This window comes from Oryctolagus cuniculus, chromosome 18, assembly GCF_964237555.1.
Source record: "Oryctolagus cuniculus chromosome 18, mOryCun1.1, whole genome shotgun sequence".
Taxonomy (NCBI): Eukaryota; Metazoa; Chordata; class Mammalia; order Lagomorpha; family Leporidae; genus Oryctolagus; species Oryctolagus cuniculus.
In genome coordinates, this window is record NC_091449.1 from 35,618,709 (window position 1) to 35,625,419 (window position 6,711).

The window sequence follows — 6,711 nt, forward strand, 5'->3', positions numbered from 1 at the left end:
TGACTAAAAGATTCTTTACATGATTACTATTTCCATTCTCTTAGGATTGCATGGAGTGATAAAACATGAACACAGAATAGTTTCAACTGAGCATCTTTGTAAGCCAACCTTAATTATTCATGAACCATGGTTAGGAGTAAGCAAAGTGGTATGGACCAACTAACTTGAATAAACAGTTCTGCAATATCCAACAAGACCATGAGTTGAGTAATCTATGAATTAATAGCTAGCTGTTCTTACTGGAGTGGGCATTTGGTACAACAGTTAAGGTATCACTTAGTGTCTGGGTACAAGCCCAAGCTCTTCCTTGAATTTCAGCTTTCCGCTACTGTGCATCCTGGGATGCAGCAGGTGGCTCAAGTGCATCCATGTGGGAGACCTGAATTGAGTTCCAGGCTCCCAGCTTTGGCTTGGCCCAGCTTCAGCTTTTGTGGGAATCTGAGGAGTAGAGGACAGAAGACCTCTATATTTCTCTTGCTCTTTCAAATAAAATGAAAATTAAAAAATGTTAATTTCATCTTTTAATAAAAGAATAGCTGTCCTTATAAATTAAAATGGTAACTTTTTAAAGATTTTATTTATTTATTTGAGAGGTAGAGTTACAGACAGTGACATGGAGAGACAGAGAGAGAGGTCTTCCATCCACTGGTTCACTTTCCAAATGGCTGCAATGGCCAGAGCTGTGCTGATCTGAGGCCAGGAACCAGGAGCTTCTTCTGTGTCTCCCACATGGGTACAGGGGCCCAAGCACTTTGGCCATCCTCTACTGCCCGTCCAGGCCAAAGCAGAGAGCTGGATCGAAGAGGAGCAGCCGAGACTAGAACCTGTTCCCATATGGGATGCTGGCGCTGCAGGAGGTGCCTTTACCCACTACGCCACAGCACAAGCCCCGCAAATGGTAACTCTTAAAAAATTTTCTTAAAGAATACATAAATTACACTTAGGATTTTCCTGGTTTACCCCAAAGAACTGAGACAGAGAGTAAATGAAAGAAAAGAAACTGGTATCCACAACTTGCTCCAAATAAATACAGGTGTGTATTTTCATCTTAGTGTTTTCAACTCCTTATGGAGTGGATATTGGGGGATATCACAGAATGACCACAGAAAATGAAAATAAACAGGAGAATCATTTTTCTGTGCCCTGCTATATAGCTTATATTACTTTATGAAATGTAGAGCATCAATGGGTTTTGTAAATTATGGAACCCCAAATAATCCACTATGATGATGAAGATGGAGATTTCAGTCCCCTGAAGCTATTGAGTTATCCTCTCAACCTGCATTACGGCACTTTAGAATTAAGAAGAGCCCTTCAAACTACAGGTTTGACCATTCAGAGGCTGTAAGCTTGGAAGTCTTAATGAATACATGGTGAGACTATCATATTTTTGCCCCAAGGTACTGACAGAGTCTCAAAGGTGGCATTCAGTATCCTTTCCTACTGAGATCTCATTATGAATGTGTAATTTGAGTAAACAATGAGACTCTATTGAATTAAATTCCTCCCTTTAAATTAGCCTTAGTACAGAAAGGGAGGAGATGGGATGCTTATTCTTACAGGGATCAAGTAATTAATTTTTTGCTTCTATGAAATAGTGAAGGAAATTGTGCAAATGAATTTGCGAGCAATTACAACAGCAAACGCTCAAATAGGTGTATTTATGGCATTAAGAAAGATAAAGGGAGAACAAGTCATCAGTCTTCTGGAATATCTTCATCATGGTAAGACTGACACATACATGTGATTGAGGTGCTAAATTAAATTTGTCAGATGCTAATGAACTAGGACTCAATGGTGCTGGATACTGCCTTTTATTTTTCTAAAAAATCAATTTTTGAAAAGATACATAGTTCAGTTATCATTTTAGTTCAATCTCCTATCTAGAAAATGTGGTAATAACTAAAATACTCCTCTCCTATATTTATAATAGGATTCAGGGTTCTCAACTTGCTTCATGATCCGTAGAAATTGTAGGACCCTTATCTGTAGAAATTGTAGGACCCTCATCAGAAAATGCTATCTGGGGTAACCATTTAGTCTAGAGGTTAAGATGCTTGTGTCCTTTAAAAGGACACAAGGTTCAATTCCTGACTCTGCCTTTGACTCCAGCTTCCTGCCAATGGAGGCCCCAGGAAGCAGCAGTGATGGTCTCCCACGCACATGGGAGACCTGGATTGAGTTCCTGATTTCCAGTTTTGGCCTGAACTAGTCCTGGCCACTGCAGGTATTTGGGGAATGAACAAGCAGATTTGGGGCATTCTCTCTTTCTGCCTCTTTAATAGAAAATTTAAAGAAAATGTCATCTTTTTGAAAAAACAAAGGTTGAAACAAAAATATTCTGAGGTTAAGCTTTCATTAACTAGAAAATGTTACTCATACAAAAAGCACAAACTCTGAACATGTCAGATAATCAAAGTTTAATCAGGATTTATTGTAAGATCTATTATTTAAAATTAGAAGCTAAATACATGAGGATATCTCTCTGACTTTATGCTTCAAATATTCATATACATGCTCCCAAATGCTCCTGGCATTAGCATTAGTATCAGGAAATATTACCTATAAGATAAAGTACCTATATATTGTTCCAGTAGAAGTTCTGGTCTTTCTTGCATAGTCATTTTCAAACATTTGAAATTATAGATCTATCAGGACCTAGCTTTGAGCCCAGGTCAGGGCTTAGGAATGTTTAGCAGCCACTCTGATCCCTTTCTATTAGATGCCACCAGCATGTCTATAGACAGTGCCAAATGTCCCATAAGGGTACAAAACTCCCTCATACAACTGAGTGATTATAGATATCCATGGGAAAATGAAAAGGTCCAACATATCCAGTGACTTACACAGTAGGAACGTGGGAATGGAGGACAGAAAAAAAAGCAAAGGCATTTTTTAAGTTCTGAATTAAAGAAAAGAAAGACCTGATTGAGATTAGAAAGGACTGTCCATATCCTGTCCAATACATAGTCTGGTAATGAAGTTTAAGGATTAAAAATACTAATAATAACACTAAACACCAAGGCAGGAAAAAGTAGGAAAAAATATTCAGCCTCAGATTTAATGAAATAAATACTAAAAGTCTGCCCAGAAAAATTCTGTGACCTGGGATAAGTCACCAAAATAAGTCATTTTTCTCATTTTTAAATTAATTTTCATTTCTATATTTGAGAAGTAGAGCAAGACAGACAGAGTGAGCTCCCCAATTACTGGCAACTGCTGGGACTGGGACAGCCTGAAACTGGGAGTCAGAACTCAATCCCAGTCTCTCACGTAGGTGGCAGGAACCCAATCACTTGGACCATCATCAATGCCTCCCAGGGTCTGTGTTAGCAGGAAACTGGAGTCAGCAGCCAGAGCCAGGTAACAAACCCAAGCACTGCAATGTAGGACAAAGGCATCTTTTTGTAACAGACTCTTAACCATTAGGTTAAACACATACTCCCTAAGGCATTTTCCCTTGTTTGAAGTTAAGAGGTGGACCCCATTACATAAGGGGAGCCTCCACTCTCTGGGACCACTGTGGACCACAAACTCAGGTGCTGTTTGAGCCAGTGTCGCTGATACCCCCTAATTTATATTTCTCACCTGCAGTGGAATCACTTACTCAGTTTTCTGAACACCAGTTATTTGCCAGAAGCACACAGGTAATAATACCCTGATCTCTTGCCAACAGGGTTTTTATTTATGGCCCAAAAAGTCCATTGTAATCTTCAACAAATTTTCATTTTTACTATGCCTCTATCCTCACTCTTTTAAGAGTTAACATGGACATCACCTTGTTGGTTAATGGGCATTTCTATTTCTTGTTATTGTAGTTGCCTCTTGGTTGCCCATTTTCCAACCACTTTGTTCATTTTTTAAGTCAGACTGTAGTTGCTCTTTGTGAACTGTCAGATGTGGCGAGAGAATGGGCTTCTCCGGTGTGTATTTTATCTTTTGAATTTGTTTCTGGTGTTTTGCTGAACTGAAGCTTTTCATTTGAACATGGTCAAATCCTTCAGACCTCTCCTTTACAGCCTCTGGGTATCTCATCTTCCTTGCAAAGGTCTTTATATCACTCAGGGATTATGATATTCTTAGACTTCTAGTGCTGGCATGGCTGAATCTCAACTGAAGACAGGAACTCGGGTGCTTCTGACCCAGTGATCAGAAGAACTCTGGGAAAAGGATGACATTTTTTAAAGCACTAGAAATGTAAAACACAAGATCATACAGGACATATTGCAGGAAAACTGAAACTCTGTAGGCTTAAAAGGCAGCCCTGGGGCAGGTGTTTGGCCAGTGGTTAAGATACTAGTAAAATATCTGTGTCCCATAACAGAATGTCCAAGTTTGATACCCAGCTCTGGTTCCTGACTCCAGCTTCCTACTAATGCACACCCCTGGAGGCAGTGGTGACAGCTTAAGTAGCTGGGTTGCTGCCACCCACATGGGAGACCTGGATTCAGTTCCTAGATCTTACCTTTGGCCTGACCCATCAAGGACCATTGCAGTTATTTGGGTAGTGAACTAGTGGATTGCAGCTCTCTCTATTACATCTCTCCGTCTCTTGAGTACATAATGTTTTACAAGTAGCTCTTGTTGAGCTTACCTGTAGTCTGTGAACAGTTAGCACGGACACTGAAAGCTACAGTAAGGTAGATTGGTCAGCTAAGCTGCCTCTTTTTGTGGCATAAGCATGCATGCATTCATGGGGATGCACAGATACGCATACATTCACCCCTTATCTACAGGGGAGTGTTTCCATGACACTTCCCCCTCCCACATGGATCCCAAAATCTGTGGATGCTCAGGTCCTTAACATTAAATGGTATATATTTGCTTATAACCTATGCACATGCTCCCATGAACTTTGAATCATCTCAGATTACTTACAAAACCAAATATAATGTAAATGTTGTACCAAGAGTTATTATACTGTACTTTTAGTGAGTAATGATAAGAAAATAAGCCATGGACATGTTCAAGACAGGCACGATGTTTTTGTAGAATACTTTCTATCAGAGATTGGTTAAACCCACAGATGCAGAGCCCTCATTACAGAGGGTCGACTGCAAACACAAAACAGGCAACTACATGATTTAAATAGGCCCTTTCTGTATGCCCAGAAAAGAAGAAACTCTGATGAGGCCCATAATTCTTTCCAATTTGGTCCACTTCCACAGCCTCACAATACTCCCTTATCTTTATAATCAACTGGTATTCTGAAACTCTATAACCATCCGTGCAACTCTCCTCACCTCCTTCCCCATTAATCCAGAAAAAGCTCAAAATAGCAACTTCTCTCAGCTACCATGATCTCCATCCTCTACTTACCTCTCTGGATGAAGCTCCTCTTGACTGATGGAGCATGGCTGAATCGTTTCAGCAGGCCTTGCTCCCTGGATTTATACTCTTGCTCCCAAGTCCCACCCATCCCCAAATGACCAGCAGCCTTTATGATGTTTATCCCAAGAATCTCCATTGTGACATAGGCAGCCAGACTCAGAGATTTTTGCTTTCTCCTGTTAAGGTCCTGCACGCTGACTACTGAGCACATAATAGATATTTAGTGTATATAGTGTATTTTTAGTGTATATAGTGATTACAATAATAATGGTGTAAAGCCTTGGATATGGGTTGAGTGTGGCTCTCAAGGGTTCCCCACTGTAAAATATTAAGATGGTAGAAAAGAAAAGCTGACTATGATGGCCTGAAATAGGGACTCTGGGGGATGATTAGGGTTAGATAAGGTCATCAGGTTGGAGTCTTTGTGAATGAATACTAGTGATTTACAAGAAGAGGAGCAGAGACCAGAAGACAGACACTCTTACCATGTGATACCCTGAGCCACCTCCAGTCTCTGCCAGCAAGAAGGCCATCATCAAATATGGGCTCCTGAATCTCCAAAACTGTGAGCTAATAAAACTCTTTTCTTTTTAAAGTTACCCAGCCTCAGTTGTCTCAATATGGTAAGGCAAAGCAAAGTAATACAAATAGGTAAGAATTATTAAGCATCTGTTACGTGTTTTGTGATGCCAATAGCTTTTCATGTATTGCCTATTTAATCCTCACAGACACCCTTTGAAGTAGGTAAATTTCTCATTTTTTCATTCCCTGTTTTACAGAATAAATTAATGAAAGTCCTAAACAAAAACAAGAGTCCAAAAAGCCTTTCCAAAAGAAGGAGGGGATCTATTTTACTCATTGTAAAGAAATCCTGTAACACACACTTATGTGTGGTAAATGCGGCGGCCGTAAGCAATGGCACAGTGAGGACACAGGCTCTTGTCTGAGACATTTCAGAATCTAAATAATTAATAATGTTTGCTTTTTACCAAATGCCTTGAAGAATACAGCCTCCCTTCGTGAGGGAGATGCTGTTTCCAGTGTCTGTGGAGACAAATAGCAGGGAGTGGAATAAAAGAAAGTGGAAACAGCTTTCACCCTTGCAAATAAGGACCTGGGACTGGCAAGAGCCCTTCTGAGATAGGGCTCAGCCTATAGCACCACTGAGTATTTCCTAAGGCAGGGACCATGCCTAGTTTTGTGTTTGGACAACAGCATCTAACACAAAGCTTGCCCCATGGAAGTAAGGGAGGGAAGCCTGATCCTGCTGCTCTGGGACTTCATATAAACTACAAATGTGATAAGCGATTTTGAAATCTATGTTTTACAAATTTCTTTCTCATAATTTTATTTATTTATTTATTTATTTATTTGAAAGGT

General features: G+C 40.0%; 1 long non-coding RNA gene across 1 annotated transcript; it reads right to left on the minus strand.

Moving 5' to 3' along the window:
- Positions 1-3,664: 3,664 nt before the first annotated feature.
- On the minus strand, positions 3,665-5,857 carry LOC103348455 (uncharacterized). The gene is made up of 2 exons (XR_516841.4): positions 5,320-5,857; positions 3,665-4,160 (listed from the first exon to the last, which is right to left on the minus strand). It is a non-coding gene; the product is annotated as an uncharacterized lncRNA (long non-coding RNA).
- Between the last annotated feature and the right edge of the window lie 854 nt (positions 5,858-6,711).